Source organism: Borostomias antarcticus (genome assembly GCF_949987555.1).
Source record: "Borostomias antarcticus genome assembly, chromosome: 7".
NCBI classification, from domain to species: Eukaryota; Metazoa; Chordata; class Actinopteri; order Stomiiformes; family Stomiidae; genus Borostomias; species Borostomias antarcticus.
Window position 1 is genome coordinate 19,105,637 of NC_140240.1, and position 27,149 is coordinate 19,132,785.

Genomic DNA, 27,149 nt, shown 5'->3' on the forward strand with positions numbered 1-27,149 from the left:
GAAAGTTTAAAATGGCGAGCCCCACCTTTCAGTTGGATGTAGGCGAACGAAATTTGGTGGGCATATGTATTTCATCAAGCCACACTTAAATGTCTCTTGGAGCTATACCCAACATGCAACAGGAAGTCCGCCATTTTGCTCTTTATGTGCCATTTTGTCCTTGTTTTGACCATTTCCATGCCTCGTACTTCGACGAACTCCTCCTACAGATTTCATCCGATCAACTTCATATCGGGTCAGCTTCATCTTAAGACCTTTGTGATCAAAAGTTATCAAAAAAATTGAGTTTTCACCAAACACCCTTGCCGTGGCGCCCCGCCAAAGTTTGACATTTCGCCATAAAACACGAAGTGGTGAAACAGGAAGTCCTCATAACTCCTACATACATTATCCGATTTGTCCGATATTTCTCACGCTTCATGACGGTTCTGTCCTGAACACATCTATGTGTCAGTATTGCGTCATACTTATAGCGCCACCTATTGGTGAAACAGGAAGTCCTCATAACTCCTGCATACATTATCCAATTAGTCCGATATATCTCACGCTTCATGAAGGTTCTGTCCTGAACACATCTATGTGTCAGTATTGCGTCATACTTATAGCGCCACCTATTGGTAAAAGAGGAAGTCCTCATAACTCCTGCATACATCATCCGATTTGCACCAAATTGCTGACGCTTCATGAAGGTCACCTTCTGAACACATCTATGCGTCGGTATTGAGTTACACTTACAGCGCCACCTACTGGTGAAACAGGAAGTACTCATAACTCCTACATACATTATCCGATTTACTCCAAATTGCTCATGCTTGATGAAGGTCGCATCTTGAACACATCTGTAGGTCAGTATTGCGTCATACCTACAGCGCCACCTACTGCTTACAGGAAGTCCTCATAACTCCTACATACTTTGTCCGATTTACACAACATTTCTCACGCTTCATCAAGGTACTGTCCTGAACACATCTATGCGTCGGTATTGAGTCACGCTTAGAGCGCCACCTACTGGTGACAGGAAGTTTCTGTCAGTACTGGACACCGAAATAGCACACCCTTTAACGGCGCCACACCCCGACCCGCGTGGGGTGCGAGGGCCCGCTCACTGCTGCTCGCAGCACTAGTTATTAGGGCCCGAGCACTGGCGGTGCGAGGCCCTATTGTATTTCGAAGGATTATTAGGGCCCGAGCACTGGCGGTGCGAGGCCCTATTGTATTTCGAAGGATTATTATTCTCCTTATTCTCCTTATTCTCCTTATTCTTCTTCTCCCCAAACAAATGCCTTTTTGGCGGCCTAAACATCGATGAAAACGGATGAAACTTTGCAGATACATCAGTCCCGGTGAAAATCGGATATTTCATTGGTGACGGAAATGGGCGTGGCAAAACGGCTCAAGAGCGCCCCCTGGAAAGTTTAAAATGGCGAGCCCCACCTTTCAGTTTGATGTAGGCGAACGAAATTCGGTGGGCATATGTATTTCATCGAGCCACACTTAAATGTCTCTTGGAGCTATACCCAACATGCAACAGGAAGTCCGCCATTTTGCTCTTAATGTGCCATTTTGTCCTTGTTTTGACCATTTCCATGCCTCGTACTTCGACGAACTCCTCCTACAGATTTAATCCGATCAACTTCATATCGGGTCAGCATCATCTTAAGACCTTTGTGATCAAAAGTTATCAAAAAAATTGAGTTTTCACAAAACACCCTTGCCGTGGCGCCCCGCCAAAGTTTGACATTTCGCCATAAAACACGAAGTCCTCATAACTCCTCCATACATTATCCAATTTGTCCGATATATCTCACGCTTCATGACGGTTCTGTCCTGAACACATCTATGTGTCAGTATTGCGTCATACTTATAGCGCCACCTATTGGTGAAACAGGAAGTCCTCATAACTCCTACATACATTAGCCAATTTGTCCGATATATCTCACGCTTCATGACGGTTCTGTCCTGAACACATCTATGTGTCAGTATTGCGTCATACTTATAGCGCCACCTATTGGTGAAACAGGAAGTCCTCATAACTCCTCCATACATTATCCAATTTGTCCGATATATCTCACGCTTCATGACGGTTCTGTCCTGAACACATCTATGTGTCAGTATTGCGTCATACTTATAGCGCCACCTATTGGTGAAACAGGAAGTCCTCATATCTCCTCCATACATAATCCAATTTGTCCCATATATCTCACGCTTCATGACGGTTCTGTCCTGAACACATCTATGTGTCAGTATTGCATCATACTTATAGCGCCACCTATTGGTGAAACAGGAAGTCCTCATAACTCCTACATACATTATCCAATTTGTCCGATATATCTCACGCTTCATGACGGTTCTGTCCTGAACACATCTATGTGTCAGTATTGCGTCATACTTATAGCGCCACCTATTGGTGAAACAGGAAGTCCTCATAACTCCTCCATACATTATCCAATTTGTCCCATATATCTCACGCTTCATGACGGTTCTGTCCTGAACACATCTATGTGTCAGTATTGCGTCATACTTATAGCGCCACCTATTGGTGAAACAGGAAGTCCTCATAACTCCTCCATACATTATCCGATTTGTCCGATATATCTCACGCTTCATGACGGTTCTGTCCTGAACACATCTATGTGTCAGTATTGCGTCATACTTATAGCGCCACCTATTGGTGAAACAGGAAGTCCTCATAACTCCTGCATACATCATCCGATTTGCACCAAATTGCTGACGCTTCATGAAGGTCACCTTCTGAACACATCTATGCGTCGGTATTGAGTTACACTTACAGCGCCACCTACTGGTGAAACAGGAAGTACTCATAACTCCTACATACATTATCCGATTTACTCCAAATTGCTCATGCTTGATGAAGGTCGCATCTTGAACACATCTGTAGGTCAGTATTGCGTCATACCTACAGCGCCACCTACTGCTTACAGGAAGTCCTCATAACTCCTACATACTTTGTCCGATTTACACAACATTTCTCACGCTTCATCAAGGTACTGTCCTGAACACATCTATGCGTCGGTATTGAGTCACGCTTAGAGCGCCACCTACTGGTGACAGGAAGTTTCTGTCAGTACTGGACACCGAAATAGCACACTCTTTAACGGCGCCACACCCAGACCCGCGTGGGGTGCGAGGGCCCGCTCACTGCTGCTCGCAGCACTAGTTAGGGCCCGAGCACTGGCGGTGCGAGGCCCTATTGAAACTCGAAGGATTATTATTCTCCTTCTTCTCCTTTACTCCAAACAAATGCCTTTTAGGCGGCCTGAACATCGATGAAAACGGATGAAACTTTGCAGATACGTCAGTCCCGGTGAAAAATTTGATAATTCATGGGTGACGGAAATGGGCGTGGCAAAACGGCTCAAGAGCGCCCCCTGGAAAGTTTAAAATGGCGAGCCCCACCTTTCAGTTTGATGTAGGCTAACGAAATTCGGTGGGCATATGTATTTCATCGAGCCACACTTAAATGTCTCTTGGAGCTATACCCAACATGCAACAGGAAGTCCGCCATTTTGCTCTTAATGTGCCATTTTGTCCTTGTTTTGACCATTTCCATGCCTCGTACTTCGACGAACTCCTCCTACAGATTTCATCCGATCAACTTCATATCGGGTCAGCTTCATCTTAAGACCTTTGTGATCAAAAGTTATCAAAAAAATTGAGTTTTCACCAAACACCCTTGCCGTGGCGCCCTGCCAAAGTTTGACATTTCGCCATAAAACACGAAGTCCTCATAACTCCTCCATACATTATCCAATTTGTCCGATATATCTCACGCTTCATGACGGTTCTGTCCTGAACACATCTATGTGTCAGTATTGCGTCATACTTATAGCGCCACCTATTGGTGAAACAGGAAGTCCTCATAACTCCTCCATACATTATCCAATTTGTCCGATATATCTCACGCTTCATGACGGTTCTGTCCTGAACACATCTATGTGTCAGTATTGCGTCATACTTATAGCGCCACCTATTGGTGAAACAGGAAGTCCTCATAACTCCTCCATACATTATCCAATTTGTCCGATATATCTCACGCTTCATGACGGTTCTGTCCTGAACACATCTATGTGTCAGTATTGCGTCATACTTATAGCGCCACCTATTGGTGAAACAGGAAGTCCTCATAACTCCTCCATACATTATCCAATTTGTCCGATATATCTCACGCTTCATGACGGTTCTGTCCTGAACACATCTATGTGTCAGTATTGCGTCATACTTATAGCGCCACCTATTGGTGAAACAGGAAGTCCCCATAACTCCTCCATACATTATCCGATTTGTCCGATATATCTCACGCTTCATGACGGTTCTGTCCTGAACACATCTATGTGTCAGTATTGCGTCATACTTATAGCGCCACCTATTGGTGAAACAGGAAGTCCTCATAACTCCTCCATACATTATCCGATTTGTCCGATATATCTCACGCTTCATGACGGTTCTGTCCTGAACACATCTATGTGTCAGTATTGCGTCATACTTATAGCGCCACCTATTGGTGAAACAGGAAGTCCCCATAACTCCTCCATACATTATCCGATTTGTCCGATATATCTCACGCTTCATGACGGTTCTGTCCTGAACACATCTATGTGTCAGTATTGCGTCATACTTATAGCGCCACCTATTGGTGAAACAGTACGTCCTCATAACTCCTCCATACATTATCCGATTTGTCCGATATGTCTCACGCTTCATGACAGTTCTGTCCTGAACACATCTATGTGTCGGTATTGAGTCACACTTACAGCGCCACCTACTGGTGAAACAGGAAGTCCTCATAACTCCTACATACGTTATCCGATTTACTCAACATTTCTCACGCTTCATACCGTCCTGAACACATCTATGCTTCGGTATTGAGTCACGCCTAGAGCGCCACCTACTGGTGACAGGAAGTTTCTCTCAGTACTGCACACCGAAATAGCACAGCCTTTAACGGCGCAGCACCCCGACACGCGTGGGGTGCGAGGGCCCGCTCACTGCTGCTCGCAGCACTAGTTATTATTATTCTCCTACCTTCTTGTTATTCTTCTCCCCAAACAAATGACTTTTTGGCGGCCTAAACATCGATGAAAACGAATGAAACTTTGCAGATACGTCAGTCCCGGTGAAAAATTTGATAATTCATGGGTGACGGAAATGGGTGTGGCAAAACGGCTCAAGAGCGCCCCCTGGAAAGTTTAAAATGGCGAGCCCCACCTTTCAGTTTGATGTAGGCGAACGAAATTCGGTGGGCATATGTATTTCATCGAGCCACACTTAAATGTCTCTTGGAGCTATACCCAACATGCAACAGGAAGTCCGCCATTTTGCTCTTAATGTGCCATTTTGTCCTTGTTTTGACCATTTCCATGCCTCGTACTTCGACGAACTCCTCCTACAGATTTCATCCGATCAACTTCATATCGGGTCAGCTTCATCTTAAGACCTTTGTGATCAAAAGTTATCAAAAAAATTGAGTTTTCACCAAACACCCTTGCCGTGGCGCCCCGCCAAAGTTTGACATTTCGCCATAAAACACGAAGTCCTCATAACTCCTCCATACATTATCCAATTTGTCCGATATATCTCACGCTTCATGACGGTTCTGTCCTGAACACATCTATGTGTCAGTATTGCATCATACTTATAGCGCCACCTATTGGTGAAACAGGAAGTCCTCATAACTCCTCCATACATTATCCGATTTGTCCGATATATCTCACGCTTCATGACGGTTCTGTCCTGAACACATCTATGTGTCAGTATTGCGTCATACTTATAGCGCCACCTATTGGTGAAACAGGAAGTCCTCATAACTCCTCCATACATTATCCAATTTGTCCGATATATCTCACGCTTCATGACGGTTCTGTCCTGAACACATCTATGTGTCAGTATTGCATCATACTTATAGCGCCACCTATTGGTGAAACAGGAAGTCCTCATAACTCCTCCATACATTATCCGATTTGTCCGATATATCTCACGCTTCATGACGGTTCTGTCCTGAACACATCTATGTGTCAGTATTGCGTCATACTTATAGCGCCACCTATTGGTGAAACAGGAAGTCCTCATAACTCCTCCATACATTATCCAATTTGTCCTATATAACTCACGCTTCATGATGGTTCTGTCCTGAACACATCTATGTGTCAGTATTGCGTCATACTTATAGCGCCACCTATTGGTGAAACAGGAAGTCCTCATAACTCCTCCATACATTATCCGATTCGTCCGATATATCTCACGCTTCATGACGGTTCTGTCCTGAACACATCTATGTGTCAGTATTGCATCATACTTATAGCGCCACCTATTGGTGAAACAGGAAGTCCTCATAACTCCTCCATACATTATCCAATTTGTCCGATATATCTCACGCTTCATGACGGTTCTGTCCTGAACACATCTATGTGTCAGTATTGCGTCATACTTATAGCGCCACCTATTGGTGAAACAGTACGTCCTCATAACTCCTCCATACATTATCCGATTTGTCCGATATGTCTCACGCTTCATGACGGTTCTGTCCTGAACACATCTATGTGTCAGTATTGCGTCATACTTATAGCGCCACCTATTGGTGAAACAGTACGTCCTCATAACTCCTCCATACATTATCCGATTTGTCCGATATGTCTCACGCTTCATGACGGTTCTGTCCTGAACACATCTATGTGTCAGTATTGCGTCCTACTTATAGCGCCACCTATTGGTGAAACAGGAAGTCCTCATAACTCCTGCATACATTATCCAATTTGTCCGATATATCTCACGCTTCATGACGGTTCTGTCCTGAACACATCTATGTGTCAGTATTGCGTCATACTTATAGCGCCACCTATTGGTGAAACAGGAAGTCCTCATAACTCCTCCATACATTATCCAATTTGTCCGATATATCTCACGCTTCATGACGGTTCTGTCCTGAACACATCTATGTTTCAGTATTGCGTCATACTTATAGCGCCACCTATTGGTGAAACAGGAAGTCCTCATAACTCCTCCATACATTATCTAATTTGTCCGATATATCTCACGCTTCATGACGGTTCTGTCCTGAACACATCTATGTGTCAGTATTGCGTCATACTTATAGCGCCACCTATTGGTGAAACAGGAAGTCCTCATAACTCCTCCATACATTATCCAATTTGTCCGATATATCTCACGCTTCATGACGGTTCTGTCCTGAACACATCTATGTGTCAGTATTGCGTCATACTTATAGCGCCACCTATTGGTGAAACAGGAAGTCCTCATAACTCCTCCATACATTATCCAATTTGTCCGATATATCTCACGCTTCATGACGGTTCTGTCCTGAACACATCTATGTTTCAGTATTGCATCATACTTATAGCGCCACCTATTGGTGAAACAGGAAGTCCTCATAACTCCTCCATACATTATCCAATTTGTCCGATATAGCTCACGCTTCATGACGGTTCTGTCCTGAACACATCTATGTGTCAGTATTGCGTCATACGTATAGCGCCACCTATTGTTGAAACAGGAAGTCCTCATAACTCCTGCATACATCATCCGATTTGCACCAAATTGCTGATGCTTCATGAAGGTGGCCTTCTGAACCCATCTATGTGTCGGTATTGAGTCACACTTACAGCGCCACCTACTGGTGAAACAGGAAGTCCTCATAACTCCTACATACGTTATCCGATTTACTCAACATTTCTCAAGCTTCATCAAGGTACCGTCCTGAACACATCTATGCTTCGGTATTGAGTCACGCCTAGAGCGCCACCTACTGGTGACAGGAAGTTTCTCTCAGTACTGCACACCGAAATAGCACAGCCTTTAACGGCGCAGCACCCCGACACGCGTGGGGTGCGAGGGCCCGCTCACTGCTGCTCGCAGCACTAGTTAGGGCCCGAGCACTGGCGGTGCGAGGCCCTATTGAAACTCGAAGGATTATTATTCTCCTTCTTCTCCTTTACTCCAAACAAATGCCTTTTAGGCGGCCTGAACATCGATGAAAACGGATGAAACTTTGCAGATACGTCAGTCCCGGTGAAAAATTTGATAATTCATGGGTGACGGAAATGGGCGTGGCAAAACGGCTCAAGAGCGCCCCCTGGAAAGTTTCAAATGGCGAGCCCCACCTTTCAGTTTGATGTAGGCGAACGAAATTCGGAGGGCATATGTATTTCATCGAGCCACACTTAAATGTCTCTTGGAGCTATACCCAACATGCAACAGGAAGTCCGCCATTTTGCTCTTAATGTGCCATTTTGTCCTTGTTTTGACCATTTCCATGCCTCGTACTTCGACGAACTCCTCCTACAGATTTCATCCGATCAACTTCATATCGGGTCAGCTTCATCTTAAGACCTTTGTGATCAAAAGTTATCAAAAAAATTGAGTTTTCACCAAACACCCTTGCCGTGGCGCCCCGCCAAAGTTTGACATTTCGCCATAAAACACGAAGTCCTCATAACTCCTCCATACATTATCCAATTTGTCCGATATATCTCACGCTTCATGACGGTTCTGTCCTGAACACAATGTGTCAGTATTGCATCATACTTATAGCGCCACCTATTGGTGAAACAGGAAGTCCTCATAACTCCTCCATACATTATCCGATTTGTCCGATATATCTCACGCTTCATGACGGTTCTGTCCTGAACACATCTATGTGTCAGTATTGCGTCATACTTATAGCGCCACCTATTGGTGAAACAGGAAGTCCTCATAACTCCTCCATACATTATCCAATTTGTCCGATATATCTCACGCTTCATGACGGTTCTGTCCTGAACACATCTATGTGTCAGTATTGCATCATACTTATAGCGCCACCTATTGGTGAAACAGGAAGTCCTCATAACTCCTCCATACATTATCCGATTTGTCCGATATATCTCACGCTTCATGACGGTTCTGTCCTGAACACATCTATGTGTCAGTATTGCGTCATACTTATAGCGCCACCTATTGGTGAAACAGGAAGTCCTCATAACTCCTCCATACATTATCCAATTTGTCCGATATATCTCACGCTTCATGACGGTTCTGTCCTGAACACATCTATGTGTCAGTATTGCGTCATACTTATAGCGCCACCTATTGGTGAAACAGGAAGTCCTCATAACTCCTCCATACATTATCCAATTTGTCCGATATATCTCACGCTTCATGACGGTTCTGTCCTGAAGACATCTATGTTTCAGTATTGCGTCATACTTATAGCGCCACCTATTGGTGAAACAGGAAGTCCTCATAACTCCTCCATACATTATCCAATTTGTCCGATATAGCTCACGCTTCATGAAGGTTCTGTCCTGAACACAACTATGTGTCAGTATTGCGTCATACTTATAGCGCCACCTATTGGTGAAACAGGAAGTCCTCATAACTCCTCCATACATTATCCGATTCATCCGATATATCTCACGCTTCATGACGGTTCTGTCCTGAACACATCTATGTGTCAGTATTGCATCATACTTATAGCGCCACCTATTGGTGAAACAGGAAGTCCTCATAACTCCTACATACATTATCCAATTCGTCCGATATATCTCAAGCTTCATGAAGGTTCTGTCCTGAACACATCTATGTGTCAGTATTGCGTCATACTTATAGCGCCACCTATTGGTGAAACAGGAAGTCCTCATAACTCCTACATACATTATCCAATTCGTCCGATATATCTCACGCTTCATGAAGGTTCTGTCCTGAACACATCTATGTGTCAGTATTGCGTCATACGTATAGCGCCACCTATTGGTGAAACAGGAAGTCCTCATAACTCCTACATACATTATCCAATTCGTCCGATATATCTCACGCTTCATGAAGGTTCTGTCCTGAACACATCTATGTGTCAGTATTGCGTCATACTTATAGCGCCACCTTTTGGTGAAACAGGAAGTCCTCATAACTACTACATACATTATCCAATTTTTCCGATATATCTCACGCTTCATGACGGTTCGGTCCTGAACAGATCTATGTGTCCGTATTGTGTCATACTTATAGCGCCACCTATTGGTGAAACAGGAAGTCCTCATAACTCCTGCATACATCATCCGATTTGCACCAAATTGCTGACGATTCGTGAAGGTCACCTTCTGAACACATCTTTGCATCGGTATTGAGTCACACTTACAGCGCCGCCTACAGGTCAAGCAGGAAGTCCTCATAACTCCTACATACGTTATTCCATTTACTCAACATGTCTCACGCTTCATCAAGGTACCGTCCTGAACACATCTATGCTTCGGTATTGAGTCACGCTTAGAGCGCCACCTACTAGTGACAGGAAGTTTCTCTCAGTACTGCACACCGAAATAGCACACCCTTTAACGGCGCCACACCCCGACACGCGTGGGGTGCGAGGGCCCGCTCACTGCTGCTCGCAGCCCTAGTTATTATTATTCTTCCAAAACAAATGCCTTTTTGGCGGCCTAAACATCGATGAAAACGGATGAAACTTTGCAGATACGTCAGTCCCGGTGAAAAATTTGATAATTCATGGGTGACGGAAATGGGCGTGGCAAAACGGCTCAAGAGCGCCCCCTGGAAAATTTAAAATGGCGAGCCCCACCTTTCAGTTTGATGTAGGCGAACGAAATTCGGTGGGCTTATGTATTTCATCGAGACACACTAAAATGTCTCTTGGAGCTATACCCAACATGCAACAGGAAGTCAGCCATTTTGCTTTTAATGTGCCATTTTGTCCTTGTTTTGACCATTTCCATGCCTCGTACTTCAACGAACTCCTCATACAGATTTCATCTGATCAACTTCATACTCGGTCAGCTTCATCTTAAGCCCTTTCTGATCAAAAGTTATCAAAAAAATTGAGTTTTCACCAAACACCCTTGCCGTGGCGCCCCGCCAAAGTTTGACATTTCGCCATAAAACACGATCTCCTCATAACTCCTCCATACATTATCCGATTTGTCCGATATATCTCACGCTTCATGACGGTTCTGTCCTGAACACATCTATGTGTCAGTATTGCGTCATACTTATAGCGCCACCTATTGGTGAAACAGGAAGTCCTCATAACTCCTACATACGTTATCCGATTTACTCAACATTTCTCGCACTTCATCAAGGTACCGTCCTGAACACATCTATGCTTTGGTATTGAGTCACGCCTAGAGCGCCACCTACTGGTGACAGGAAGTTTGTCTCAGTACTGCACACCGAAATAGCACACCCTTCAACGGCGCCACACCCCGACACGCGTGGGGTGCGAGGGCCCGCTCAATGCTGCTCGCAGCCCTAGTTATTATTAGGGCCCGAGCACTGGCTGTGCGAGGCCCTATTGAAACTCGAAGGATTATTATTATTATTAGGGCCCGAGCACTGGCGGTGCGAGGCCCTATTGAATTTCGAAGGATTATTATTATTATTATTATTAGGGCCCGAGCACTGGCGGTGCGAGGCCCTATTGAAACTCGAAGGATTATTATTATTCTTCTTCTCCTTCTTCTTCTCCTTTACTCCAAACAAATGCCTTTTAGGCGGCCTGAACATCGATGAAAACGGATGAAACTTTGCAGATACGTCAGTCCCGGTGAAAAATTTGATAATTCATGGGTGACGGAAATGGGCGTGGCAAAACGGCTCAAGAGCGCCCCCTGGAAAGTTTCAAATGGCGAGCCCCACCTTTCAGTTTGATGTAGGCGAACGAAATTCGGAGGGCATATGTATTTCATCGAGCCACACTAAAATGTCTCTTAGAGCTGTACCCAACATGCAACAGGAAGGCCGCCATTTTGCTTTTAATGTGCCATTTTGTCCTTGTTTTGACCATTTCCATGCCTCGTATTTCAACGAACTCCTCCTACAGATTTCCTCCGATCAACTTCATACTCGGTCAGCTTCATCTTAAGCCCTTTGTGATCAAAAGTTATCAAGAAAATTGAGTTTTCACCAAACACCCTTGCCGTGGCGCCCCGCCAAAGTTTGACATTTCGCCATAAAACACGATGTCCTCATAACTTCTCCATACATTATCCGATTTGTCCGATATATCTCACGCTTCATGACGGTTCTGTCCTGAACACATCTATGTGTCAGTATTGCGTCATACTTATAGCGCCACCTATTGGTGAAACAGGAAGTCCTCATAACTCCTCCATACATTATCCAATTTGTCCGATATAGCTCACGCTTCATGACGGTTCTGTCCTGAACACATCTATGTGTCAGTATTGCGTCATACGTATAGCGCCACCTATTGGTGAAACAGGAAGTCCCCATAACTCCTCCATACATTATCGGATTTGTCCGATATATCTCACGCTTCATGACGGTTCTGTCCTGAACACATCTATGTGTCAGTATTGCATCATACTTATAGCGCCACCTATTGGTGAAACAGGAAGTCCTCATAACTCCTCCATACATTATCCGATTTGTCCGATTTATCTCACGCTTCATGACGGTTCTGTCCTGAACACATCTATGTGTCAGTATTGCGTCATACTTATAGCGCCACCTATTGGTGAAACAGGAAGTCCTCATAACTCCTGCATACATCATCCGATTTGCACCAAATTGCTGACGCTTCATGAAGGTCACCTTCTGAACACATCTATGCGTCGGTATTGAGTAACACTTACAGCGCCACCTACTGGTGAAACAGGAAGTACTCATAACTCCTACATACATTATCCGATTTACTCCAAATTGCTCATGCTTGATGAAGGTCGCATCTTGAACACATCTGTAGGTCAGTATTGCGTCATACTTACAGCGCCACCTACTGCTTACAGGAAGTCCTCATCACTCCTACATACTTTGTCCGATTTACACAACATTTCTCACACTTCATCAAGGTACTGTCCTGAACACATCTATGCGTCGGTATTGAGTCACGCTTAGAGCGCCACCTACTGGTGACAGGAAGTTTCTGTCAGTACTGGACACCGAAATAGCACACCCTTTAACGGCGCCACACCCCAACCCGCGTGGGGTGCGAGGGCCCGCTCACTGCTGCTCGCAGCACTAGTTATTATTATTATTCCGAAACAAATGCCTTTTTGGCGGCCTAAACATCGATGAAAACGGATAAAACTTTGCAGATACGTCAGTCCCGGTGAAAAATTTGATAATTCATGGGTGAGGGAAATGGGCGTGGCAAAACGGCTCAAGAGCGCCCCCTGGAAAATTTAAAATGGCGAGCCCCACCTTTCAGTTTGATGTAGGCGAACGAAATTCGGTGGGCATATGTAGTTCATCGAGACACACTAAAATGTCTCTTGGACCTATACCCAACATGCAACAGGAAGTCCGCCATTTTGCTCTTAATGTGCCATTTTCCCTTGTTTTTACCATTTCCATGCCTCGTACTTTAACGAACTCCTCCTACAGATTTCATCCGATCAACTTCATCTTCGGTCAGCTTCATCGTAAGACCTTTGTGATCAAAAGTTATCAAAAAAAAATTTTTTTAACAAACACCCTTGCCGTGGCGCCCCGCCAAAGTTTGACATTTCGCCATAAAACACGAAGTCTTCATAACTCCTCCATACATTATCCAATTTGTCCGATATATCTCACGCTTCATGACGGTTCTGTCCTGAACACATCTTTGTGTCAGTATTGCATCATACTTATTGCACCACCTATTGGTGAAACAGGAAGTCCTCATAACTCCTCCATACATTATCCAATTTGTCCAATATATCTCACGCTTCATGACGGTTCTGTCCTGAACACATCTATGTGTCAGTATTGCGTCATACTTATAGCGCCACCTATTGGTGAAACAGGAAGTCCTCAAAACTCCTACATACATTATCCGATTTGCACCAAATTGCCGACGCTTCATGAAGGTCGCATTCTGAACACATCTATGCATCGGTATTGAGTCACACTTACAGCGCCACCTACTGGTGAAACAGGAAGTACTCATAACTCCTGCATATGTTATCCGATTTACTCCAAATTGCTCATGCTTGGTGAAGGTCGCATCTTGAACACATCTGTAAGTCAGTATTGCGTCATACCTACAGCGCCACCTACTGGTGAAACAGGAAGTCCTCATAACTCCTACAAACATTATCCGATTAACACCACATTGCTCACGCTTGATGAAGGTCGCGTCCTGAATTCATCTGTAGGTCAGTATTGAGTCATGCTTATAGCGCCGCCTACAGGTCAAGCAGGAAGTCATCATAAGTCCTACATACATTGTCCGATTTAATCAACATTTCTCACGCTTCATCAAGGTACCGTCCTGACCACATCTATGTGTCGGTATTGAGTCACGCTTAGAGCGCCACCTACTGGTGACAGGAAGTTTCTCTCAGTACTGGACACCGAAATAGCACACCCTTTAACGGCGCGCACCCCGACACGCGTGGGGTGCGAGGGCCCGCTCACTGCTGCTCGCAGCACTAGTTAGGGCCCGAGCACTGGCGGTGCGAGGCCCTATTGAATTTCGAATGATTATTATTATTATTAGGGCCCGAGCACTGGCGGTGCGAGGCCCTATTGTATTTCGAAGGATTATTATTATTATTATTCTCCTACCTTCTTCTTCCAAAATAAATGCCTTTTTGGCGGTCTAAACATCGATGAAAACGGATGAAACTTTGAAGATACGTCATTCCCGGTGAAAAATTTGATAATTCATGGGTGATGGAAATGGGCAAGAAGAAGTGCAAGTTCCTGCAGAGAGACGTAGTCTACTTTGGGCATGTAGTGAGCGGAGCGGGGATATCCACAGACCCCCAAAAGACTGCTGCGGTCCGCGATTGGCCACAGCCTGAAACGGTGTCCCAGGTACTCTCCTTTCTCGGATTTGCTGGCTATTATAGACGTTTTGTCCCCTCTTTCTCTAAGGTGGCCGGACCCTTACATAGCTTGATAGCGGGCGTGGCGGCCCTGGTGAAGAAGAGCCGCCCTGTGAATTGGACCCCAGAGTGCCAACAGGCCTTTGACCGGTTGAAGTCTGCCCTGCTTAGCGCACCTGTCCTGGCCTACGCCGATTTCACCAAGCCCTTCGTCCTATACACCGATGCCAGCCTCGATGGTTTGGGGGCGGTCTTGTCCCAGGTCCAGGGTGGTAAGGAAAGGGTTATTGCCTATGCTAGCAGGAGTCTGTCCCCAACCGAGAGGAATGACCAGAACTATAGTTCTTTTAAACTTGAACGGTTAGCCTTGAAATGGGCGGTAACTGAGAAGTTTAAAGATTACTTGTGGGGGGCAGAATTCACTGTGTATACTGACAATTATCCGTTGGTCCACCTGGACACTGCCAAACTGGGGGCTGTTGAACAACGCTGGGAGGCACAGCTGGCAAATTTCCAGTTCCAAGTAAAGTACCGCCCCGGCCGTTCAAATTGCAATGCCGATCTTCTCTCCAGGCTGCCCAAAACCGAGGGACAAGTATGCTCAAGCCAGGAGGCACCAGGAGGGGACCCACCGCAAAATGGAACAGACCAAGGAGGGCCTAACTGGCAGCGAGTCCAACAGGAGGACTCCTCACTCGGTTTACTAGCTGAAAGGCTTGGCCAGGGTAGACCACCGACTGGGACTAGCAGGAAGGAGGCCAGCCCCGAAGAGCGGCGGTGGTGGCGAGAGTGGGGGCGACTGAGTGTGCAGGAAGGGGTCCTCGGCCGGAGCGTGTGGGATGCTGTGGGGGACACTTGGAGGTGGCAGATCCTAGTGCCCAGAGCTGCCACCAAGGGCTTGTTTGAAAGGTACCATGGTGAGCTTGGACACTTAAGTGCATGTCGGACAGAAGCAGCCTTAAGGCGGGGATTCTACTGGCCTAAGCTAGGAGAGGATGTCAGACGATGGATTGCAGAGTGCCCCCGGTGTGTACAAAGTAAACCTGGACCATAGGTGAGGGCGCCTCTGGTGCCAATTACCACAAGTTATCCCATGGAAACACTGGCCATTGATTATCTTTCTCTGGGGCGGCCTGATGACACTTACCCCTACTTACTTGTTATGACAGATCTTTTCTCTAGGTATGGGTGGGCTGTACCCACTAGAGACCAGACCGCAGTCACAACTGTGAAGGCCCTATGGTCGGCAGTTGTCCAACACTGGGGCTGTCCTGAGCGGATATTGACGGATAGGGGGGCGGCCTTTGAATCTGAACTTTTGGCCCAGTTCTGTAGGCTCTATGGGTGTACCAAGGTACGCACCACACCCTATCATGCCCAAACTAACGGGGGTTGTGAAAGATTTAACCAGACCATTCTGTCCCTCCTTAGTTCACTTGGGGAAGACAAACAGAGAAATTGGCCTGATCATCTGCCCCGGCTCCTCCAGGCATACAACACCGAACACAGTACCACCCATCTAACCCCCTTCTTTGTAATGTGTGGCAGGCATGCCAGGCTTCCCGTGGATGTGATTTCAGGTGTGGAGTTTTTGAGGCCTCGGATGGACCTGGATGGGTGGGTGAAGTATCACAACAACCAGCTCCAACGTGCCTACAATAAAGTGGAAGCCAGAGCCCGACACCAGCAGGAGCGGGACAAACGGCGATATGACCGACATGCTAAAGACCTCCCTCTGGTGCCTGGCGAGCGAGTACTACTGAGGAACTTCAGACGATGCAACCAAGGTAAAATGGCCCCTCGATGGAATCCTCAGCCTTTTGTTGTCCTTGGACACCTCCACCCTGGGATGCCAGTCCTGCGAATCCGGCCAGAGGGAGGGGGACGGGAACGGACTATACATCGAAATAATGTGCGGCCTTGCCCTTATGTGCCTGTTCTGACCCCAGAGACAGAGACTGACTCAGTAGGTCTACGTCAGCCAGATGGCCCCCAGGCCTACCAGTTGCAAAATGCTGACTGGTGCAACTATACCTGGTACCCAGTACGAGGCCAGGTGGCTCCCCTTGCACCTAGGCCCCCTGATGACCCCCTGGAGGCTCCACTTGCACCTAGACACCCCCCTAACCCCCCGGACATAGAGTTAGATAGGGGTGGAGATGGGGATGGGTCGGTCCGCAGATCACAAAGGGGAAATCGGAGACCACCCATCAGGTATCAGTGTTAGTCGGGACGACTACTGAGAAAGCGGGGGGGAGTGTCACAGGGTGAAATTCTAGCTAATTGGTCAGTGATTGGGCTCAGCTGTGGTCCATATTAGTAATTAGGAGGGGCGGGGAGGGTAGGCAGATCCTCTATAAAAAGCCTAGTATTTTCAGTCTGGGGGTTCGTTTTGTGGGGTGTCGAGTGGACACCAGTCGAATTAGTAGGCTAGGCTTTCAGTGCCAGGTGAGAGCAGGAAAGTTTTCCTTTTTGTTGTTTGTTATGTGTCGCGGCTGATCGCCGGGTATAGCTTACGCCGGAGCCAGCACCGGCGACCTGGACGAGGAGACAGAACGAGGGGAAGCCCAACACCGCAGCGGAGGGGTTTTGGATTCGTTCACCCCTCCCTGGGACGTGAGTACCCCTCTGATGGCTGATGGCCTACCTTGACGATCCTAAAAGGGCTGAGCACAATATAATTCCTGTGTTGGCCCATTGTTGAGCCGCTTCTATTTATGTACTCCTTCGCATTGCTGCCGGACGGAGAGTGAGGGCTGCGCTGCGGGGTTGGATCCACCGCGCACCGTGGTCCATCCAGTGGAGCGAGGGGAGGTCGGGCATAACAGTGGAGGGTGTGGATCCGTGTGGAGCAGTGCCATCCGGAGGAGGTGACCACACGCCGACCAGGGATCGGTGTTCTTCTAGAACGGACAGACATTGGTTTGGCTGTACTGTCCGCCTCGTCTCCGGAGAATCCACCTCTCCCTGGCTGCCTGTGTGGAGTGGGTGACGTTACTGGGCCACGCCTTCTTTTTGTGCTTTTTTGCTGCAGTGGACAGATATTTTTTTATTTTGTGGGGAGTCGAAGGTCGATCCCCACACCTAAGACATTTATGTTGTGTGTCCTGTATGTCAGTCCCCCCGTCCTCCCCATATCTAATTGTTAGTGGGTGCTTTCTAGCTTGTGGGAGGAGAATAATTGGTAGTTGGGATAGGAGGTGGAGTGAGTTCCTCTTGTGTAGTGGTTGTTTGCCATCTTCCCCACGTGTGCAGTGCCAGACCTTTTTGGGGTCTAGTGTGTGTGTGTGTGCAAATTCACTTGGAGTGTAGTGTGTCCACAGATTGTAGTGCCTTAGTGATAATAGCCTACCCTATTTTTGCAGTGCCTGGTCCAGGGTGTCTGGGTAGCTCATCCCACCTCTATCCTAGGCCTAAAGAAAACCCTCACCTCATTGGCTAATAAAGTCAGACCTGCTGATCCTATGTTTGGGGGGGGGGGGATATAATCTTAAGAATATAATAAAGATTTATATATTTTAATCTTTCTCCTGGTCTTCTGTGTGGGGCAAGTGCTGAGAGATCCATTTGTTGCCTGTGTCGGGTGGAGTTAAGTGTCTCAGGAAAACCTGTGACACATGCAGCGAGGGAACTGCACCCACTGTCAGGCCCATTCCCAAACCAACCCCTACCCACTCCCACTCCACCACCGAGTGTCCCTCCAAATGAAGTGTCACTCGCAGCTGTGGAGGGCACTCTCAATCGAGGGGGGGGTATATAAATGGAAAGCCAAATGTGGGATGGACTCCCCACTCCACCGGAACCGACCGGGACAGGGCCGTCACCATGGCATGTTTAGGTGATTGATGGGAAAAATGTTTAGGATTTATAATACAAATATAAATCACTATAATTAAATCCATGTATGATGAGAAATGGTCAAAAGTCCAAACGGAAATGTTTTTCCAAATGAAATCGAACTAAATTAATACTATAACACTGTCCCGAGACAAATACATAAATCAATTACTAACTTACTCCTATGCCTCTTTGGCAGCATTCCTTCTTTTGTGAAGATCCATTTGCATATCGCAGCCTAATGGAAAGGAATATATGATGTAGGCTACATTTGACGTAGACCTAGGCCTATTTAGATTTATTTTATGTCGGCTATGAATACAGGCTTTTAAGAGTTTGCTACAAGTCAAGTGATCTAGGGATAAAGTGATTGTATCACTTGGTTGTATCTTTTGACACCATATTCTGCGATTTTGTTTGATGCAGTGAAATCGGTGTGAGAAAAACAAATGTTTGAATGCTGTAAAATAATCTAAAATAATTGACAGTGTAGGAAGACGGAACTTTATTTATATGTGGTTTCCTGCGGCATCTATTTGGCACGTGCACTTCCTGCTTCGGCTATCGGGAGCTTGCACCGATGCAGGCTTGCTATTTAAGGGGTTGACAGCCCACTTGCACACTCCAAGCGCACTCCGCGATAATTGGTTTGGGACGGCCCTTAACATGGCGAAGCTCGGCGTGAACGCGCAAACGGAGGGGGAGTGGATAGGGCGAGGGCTTAGGGGGTGGTTTGAGATTGGGCATATAGTCTCACCCGGTTCTGGTGGCGATAATCCTCCGGTGTAAAGTGCGCGCCGCAAACAACCACGTTCTTCGTTGCTGATGCTCCGGTGAAGTCCCGTCTCCTCACTTGGACAAAACGCACCCACGCACGGAAAGTGCACGGACTTTTCCTATTCTTGGGAAAAGTATGGACTCTATGTCCAGATAGACTAGAGTTTGTGCAGCCTCCACAAACACAATACTTCACCATGATGGACAGAAGGCAGACAAAATTAATTAAAAAGGAAAGCTAAAGAAAGCCCTAGCTCGTTAGCCAGCTAACAGTTAGCTAGCTAGCTAGCTAAGAACCGCCTGACCTAATGTCACTGATTACTAACAGACTATTAACTGACCTACTGAATACTGACTAACCTATTGACCACTTACTAATTACTAATTTACTGACTTGACAACTGACTAAAGACTACTGGCTAACTACTCTGCTGTACCGCCAAACTACTACTGCGCAGTTCACTGTGACAGCCTGCAGGGTCAGAGGACTCCCCCATCATACGTCATCGCTGAAATATGAAAATAATAAAGTTTTTTGCGCGCGTCTTAGAAAACCATGTTTTTGCCGTTTTTATATATAAAGATGGATTTTTAAAATTATTTTTTTGTTACAGTTTGCCTAATCATAAGCTCAGAAATGTTAATTCATAAAAAACTCTTAAAAAATCAACCTGCAATATACACTTTAAATAAATTAACTTTAAATGTATATTTAATGGACAATAACGTTTTTCATCTTATTTTAGACTGGGGTGCCTTGGGATTTTAAGTAGGGTGCGCTGACTGAAAAAAAGGTTGAGAAACGCTGATATGGTGTGGCTCTGGGTGGTACCACAGTAATTTTTGTGGCTCTTAGTCTCTGACTGGTTGGCCAACCCTGTCTTAGAAGCTTAGACTAAACTACACATTAAACCATTTCAATCAGTTCACTTCAGGTTCTAATGTTCATTTTCACAAATCTATACAAAACCTGATCTCATATAAGTTTGTTCACTGTCCTGCAACGCTGAGGGTTTTATTCTTGGTTTTATGACATGCAAGGTCAAGTTTTCCCTGGGCATGTTTTCTTATGCCGTGTAAGTTAGTTTGTTCACAGGCAGATAGAAGACGGTTAAACCCGATAATGGAACAGCAATAAAGTGTGACCATATTTGGTCCCTTTATGTACAATAACTATTCCAGCACACTGCAACATCCTATGTGACTATTACTTTTCAATGAGACACATAGGAGAACTGTTATCAACACTGGTGGTATTTATTTAAAACACGTACGCTTATTTAAGGCTTCATTAATAGACTAGCTGAATAATCCGATACAGCACTATTCATCAACTTGAATTCCCCTCCGAGTGATCAGCCAGCTGATTTTCTAGCTAGCACTAGAATGTGCAATGAGACACCTAGCCTGCTAGAACTGTTATCAACATTGGTGGTATTAAAAACGTAAACTTATTTTAGGAAAATGGATGTCAGTACACGTTTTATGCTGTAACGTTAGGGGGCGGGTCAACTGTCAATCAATTTCTACTTTGGCCAATCAGAGACTGACTATCGTCTTGTCAATCAAAAACTCATTTCGCCTGAAACGGTTGTCAATCACTTTTCAATTTGGCGAATCGCCTTTCTCTTAGGAGAAGGGGCGTGGTGGAAATTACGCTAGCTAGTTAGCTAGCTGTCTACATTGACTTTGTTTGCTAGTTAGCTTGCTAGTTACGTAGGCCTAATGCAATTTGTTATGGAGTTAGATTGACTGGATTACATGACTGTGTGTGAGAGAGAGATTATATATAATGCAAATCATGTAGCTTGAAAGACGTAATCCATCAACCTCCCTGATAAAAGCCTTACCAAGACTCCCCTTGGTATTCTCTTAGTAGGCCTATGCTTGTGGGTAGAGGCTAGCAATGGTCTACACTAGCCCAGGGGCAGGGGAGCATCACTACTGATCCATAGCCAGGACTGGGATGCCCTCAGTGGAGGTCCCAGGTCAGTCTTCCAGTCATTCAGCCAGCCTGTCAGTAGATGTGCTCTACTTGTATTGATTTGTTCATACACTAGTATTCCAGCACGGGTTATGTTCTTGAATGCTTCTGGTGACTAGCAGTTCTATTAGCAACCTAATTTAATCCCTATCACTGTTTTCAGATCCACATAGGGGAAACATGGCTGAGAGAGGAGTGTGGAGGAAAATCAACAGTACCACACACACACACACACACACTTGCATAACCAACCTAGCAAGTTCTACCTTCCTATACCACAAATATAAGTTTGAGAACCTAGGATACATACAGCCCACCTAAGGGGGTTCAAATGTACTGACCTCCCGGCACAGGCCTGACCCTGCTGGCAAGCTGCCTTGGTCCTAGCCAAGGATCAAGCGTTTCAGCTTCCGCTCACCTGTATGCAGCTTATACCATGCTGACTGGCCTGGACTAGTCACCAAATCCACAGTCTAGCCAAGTTAGAGATACCCTTGTGCATTTTACAAAACAAGTGTTATACAATTAAGGTCATAATTTGTGCAGCATGTGTGCTGTAAGTGTAAAGACAAGATACAGATCATTTTCTCCAGGTTTTATTGAATAGCTTGTAGACCACACTGAAACACTGGGCTGACAGTTCAGTTGTAGAAGGCGGACCTGGGAGACCATTCAAGACACCTTGTTTGGGTCGAGGCTCTGCTTAGTCTGCTGGCCCAGGTGAACTATCAAACTGGATGTACTGACGCTGAGAATGGAGACACACACACACGACACAGCTGGCCGACACTTCCTGCACTCTAAGAGGTTAGGGTTAGGGCTAGACTGAATGTAGGTTGGCATAAAATAATACATATTTATTTTTAAATGGATGGACAGATGCTGCCCATGCCTAGATCTTTATGTCTATTCAGCATGTCTGTTCTCACCCACTGAGGTCCCATCACCAAACGTGAAGCCTCGGATACATTATAATAAAACAGGGGCAGACAATGAAAGATAGAGACAGACAGACAGACAGATAGATATGTAGACAGGTTAAAAATTAGAACTGTTAGTGTTGTGATCAGACGGTACAACCAAAATGTCACCTCAGTGTAGTGATGCAGACAGAGTTATGAACACCTGCTCCTTGATTAGAAGGAGGTTATCATCTGCCCTCTGAAACATTCAGGACCAGGGCCGTATGCAGGATTTTTGTAATACCGAGGTCATTTAGTTGTGGTGCTTCATTCTGGTGCACTTTGAGAGCAAAATTAAGAGGCTAGATCTATAAAGAACACACATCATATTGGATTAATATCATCTTTAACAGAGCAGTGGAGGTCATCCAGAGAGGACACAACTTAAGTGAATGTTGATGAGAACACACCATCTATTAGAAACATGAGACTAGCTCCTCCTGTCACCCAGCCTGGCCTCCTCCACTCTGATGTCCATGTTGGTCTCCTCCTGTCACCTCTCTTCCACTGTGGTGTCCATGTTGGTCTCCTCCTGTCATCTCTCTTCCACTGTGGTGTCCATGTTGGTCTCCTCCTGTCACCTCTCTTCCACTGTGGTGTCCATGTTGGTCTCCTCCTGTCACCTCTCCTCCACTATGGTGTCCATGTTGGTCTCCTCTTGTCACCTCTCCCCCACTCTCTTGTCCATGTTGGTCTCCTCCTGTCACCTCTCTTCCACTGTGGTGTCCATGTTGGTCTCCTCCTGTCACCTCTCTTCCACTGTGGTGTCCATGTTGGTCTCCTCCTGTCACCTCTCTTCCACTGTGGTGTCCATGTTGGTCTCCTCCTGTCACCTCTCCTCCACTGTGGTGTCCATGTTGGTCTCCTCCTGTCACCTCTCTTCCACTGTGGTGTCCATGTTGGTCTCCTCCCGTCACCTCTCCTCCACTGTAGTGTCCATTTTCATCTCCTGTCCACAAATTAACAAAACATAAACATAAGCTATAAACACACACACCCCCACTCACACACACACCCACCCATCCATCCATCCATCCACATTATTTTTTAAACTTGCCAGGATCTCACTTAATGTAGTGTCTCTTTGGCTTACATCAGGTATCTCACCTCTCATCTCTATGTCCTCTCCTCCTGTCCCCTCTCTTCCACTCTCTTGTACCTCTTGGTTTCCTGTCAACAAATTATATATTTTTAACAGAACATAATCCTGCATACTGTGTATATTTATACACACCTACATACCTGTCTATTTGTTTATCTATATACAGACATACAATTTATCCCGTCAATGTGCTTTTCCCATCGTGTTAAGTAAAGAGTAGGCAGTGTACCACCATCATCACCTCTTTCTTTTTTATCTTGTCCTCAACAGTTCGCTTTCCAAAGCTGAGCTTTGTTTGATGAAATCTTTTCATCTTCTCCCTCTCTTTCTCCCTCTCTCTCTGTCAGTGAAGAAAGCAAACACGGTCAACTGTTATGTGAATAACGGCCTCTGCTATAGTTGCAATGGAAAAGAGGGGACTTCATTTCAACATGAATTTCAACCATTTACACGTCATTGACGATTTATCAGTCACAGACATGCAACGGCAGCTGTTGACTTGTGTGATTTGCACTGTTCCTCATCATGCGGCACACCTGATTAATCACTTCCATCCAATGGTATAGGACAGGAAATAAGGATGCCTGTAGAATTTCAGGAAGTAGTGGAGCTTGTGCAAAGCAAAGAGCCTATTGCTTGGCAACACCAAACGCCCAGTGTATGAGAAAATAAATATGATAGATTTCTTTGTAGCACTGCTCTGTTTGTGCATGTGCGCAGGTACACCGCTTTGCTAATGTTAACGTGGGTCAAGAATAGCCTACAATTAGCTAGCCACGTTGTGACGGCTAGGATAATGGGTGTATATGTTACGGTCAATGTGAGAAAACGGGGAATGTGAGCTTTTCCCGGGTAATGTGCACATTCCCCGACCTTGCGGGAGATGTGAGAAATTGGTTAGTATTTCTCACATCTCCCGCAAGGTCGGGGATTGTGCACATTAACCGGGAAATGCTTACAATTCCCGACCTTGCAGTAAATCTAGCAAAGTCCAACCGTATGCAAAACCTCAGCCGGGTGGTGGGAGAGGGCTCGTGCGCTTAGAACGAGAGGCGCTTGACATTTTGCCCATGGTTTTCGAATACACAGCATCAATTGCATTAATGGAAACATTAAATTGGGTCTAATTATACATGTGTTGAAAGTTAAGATAATTAGCCTACAAGCCACGACGCTACGCAACACAATAAGCAAAACAATCTCACTGTTTCACTCGTCCCACTCATCTGTTTCACTCGCCCTGCACGGCAGGGACAAGAGAAACAATGCACATCTTCTGTTCTCGGCCGTCTTGAATTGAACTGTTACACCACAGAACGAAACTTACAACTATTAGGTTAGTAAAGGACATGTACAAGTTGTTTGTCATCAAAAAATTTAATTTCCATCTTTATTAATTTCTGTGTAAATCTGATCAAACCAAAAAGTGTTTCATTCGTCCTGGTCCTCCCCTACAGTTAATAACAGTCTGTGGTCTACCTTGAACAGTAATATAGCCTATGCTGCACACAGTGTAAGTAGTATTAGGAGGATAGGCCTACACTGGTGATCAAGTTAACAAACGCAAAAGGAACATTGCAACAACAGGAAGGTGGGAACCTCCAAAGGAACCCTACACGTTAGCTAGCCGAAAGACAGACGAAAAGACGAAAAATCTCTCACAGGTGTGCGCCAGTAACGTTAGCCCAACTACCGTGGGTGCCTCTTATGGTGCACACCCTCCGAGGCGTCACATAAGCCCTCTCCCACCACCCGGCTGCGCAGAAGGTTTGCATACGGTTGCGCTTTCCTAGGTTTACCGCAAGGTCGGGAATTGTAAGCATTTCCCGGTTAATGTGCACAATCTCCGACCGTACGGGAGATGTGAGAAATACTAACCAATTTTTCACATCTCCCGCAAGGTCGGGGAATGTGCACATTACCCGGGAGATGTGAGAAACGCACATGTTTCTCCTACATTAACCGGGAAAAGCTCACATTCCCCGTTTTCTCACATTGACCGTAACATATACACTAACTTAGCTATTTAGCTAACGTTAGGCATCTCAGCATCTTTGTCTACGTTCTTAAATGTGAGCATTTAGACGCTGTCAATGGTCAAACTAATTGAAAATACTTAAAAAAAAAAAAAAACTACGTATTGTTATGCACTTGTGTCAATTTCCCTTACCTCGAAAGACGTCAAAACTAGTTCGCTTGATTGTCCTCCTCTGCAGCTGTCACAAATTAGCTTTGCGTCTCACACCCCTTCTCCTAAGAAAAAGGCGATTCGCCAAATAAAAAGTGATAGACAACCGTTTCAGGCGAAATTAGTTTTTGATTGACAAGACGATTGTCAGCCTCTGATTGGCCAAAGTAAAAATTGATTGACAGTTGACCCGCCCCCGCGTAGTCTCCGGGCCTGCAGAGATACCCTTCTCGTAATTTCGCCTCCCGCTCGGCAGTGGGACCAACATTATTAGCTAGCCTTGCAGTCTAGCTAGCGTCAAGATCGCGTGGACAGAGAAGAAAATCGACGGAACAAGATAGCGCACTGAGTGACCGGGAAAGCTCAGTTGCACCTCTGGCATCGAGGGACACTAGCCGTTTCCATACTTCATCTCCATTAGGACAGTTGAAGTCGCACAGCCATAGTGGACTTGGACTAGAGACACTTGAACTGTTCATCGTGGGTGAGTAACCCCATGTTGTATTGCTCGGTTGAGTGAAGAGGACACCAGCTAAGATCAGGCCTGCAACAGGGGTTTATTTTCTTTCTGTTCATTGCCAGCTTTTGTGTGTGGTTAATTAATGAATGGGCCCACCAAAGTTAATGCATTATTGAGATATCATTCATGCTATGTGATTGAAGGGATTCATGCTAACCTAGTTTAAAAGTGAAGAGTAAGGGTGGTGTACTATACAGGTGTAGCTACCTAATGGTTAGTGTAATACAGTTCTTTTAAGTACCCTGTGGATTTATTTTGATTATTAAGGTATTGTAACTTTACGGTGTATAACTGTGGTATAGGGGTGTGCCGGGAGCCCACTGTTTGTATTTGTATTTGACAGCTAATTATTCGTACTCGTATTCTGAAGTGGGCGGGGCTTAAAGGAAGTAGGTTCAAAACAGTTTAAACTGAGGGGAAATGCCATTTCTTTAGCCTAATATTAATTGGCATTGCAATTGCTGTGCTTTCAACTTATCAGAATTGCTGTTTATATATATTATTATTATTATCATTAATTATGAAGTATAATTCCTCCTCCTCCTCATCCTGTATGTTTTTATTTTAACAAACTATGAAGTGTCAGAACCCACCACCACCCTTAACTGGGGGACATTCTACATTTAGTTAGAAACTGAAAAACATTTTTCTAAATCAAAATATAAGTCCTCATAGCAACTTTGCTAGAACAGCTATAATAGATCTATTTCTCCTGTGTCATAATATCTAATACATTATCTGCAACCATGTGACACAGGCAGCATGGTGTAGCCTACTAGTAATGTTTTTCACAAACCCAGCAATAAACACGTATTACTATAAATATAATTGAAATTAATTACAAAATTAAATGTAGCCTAGGCTATAGGCTAATAAGCTGAGGAAAATGACTATAAGCTTAATTGTAGGCCTATAGCCTACTCAAGTTTCAACAGTGCTTAAACCATGGGTAAGAAGGGTATTGTAGTGAAATTATTCTTCTTA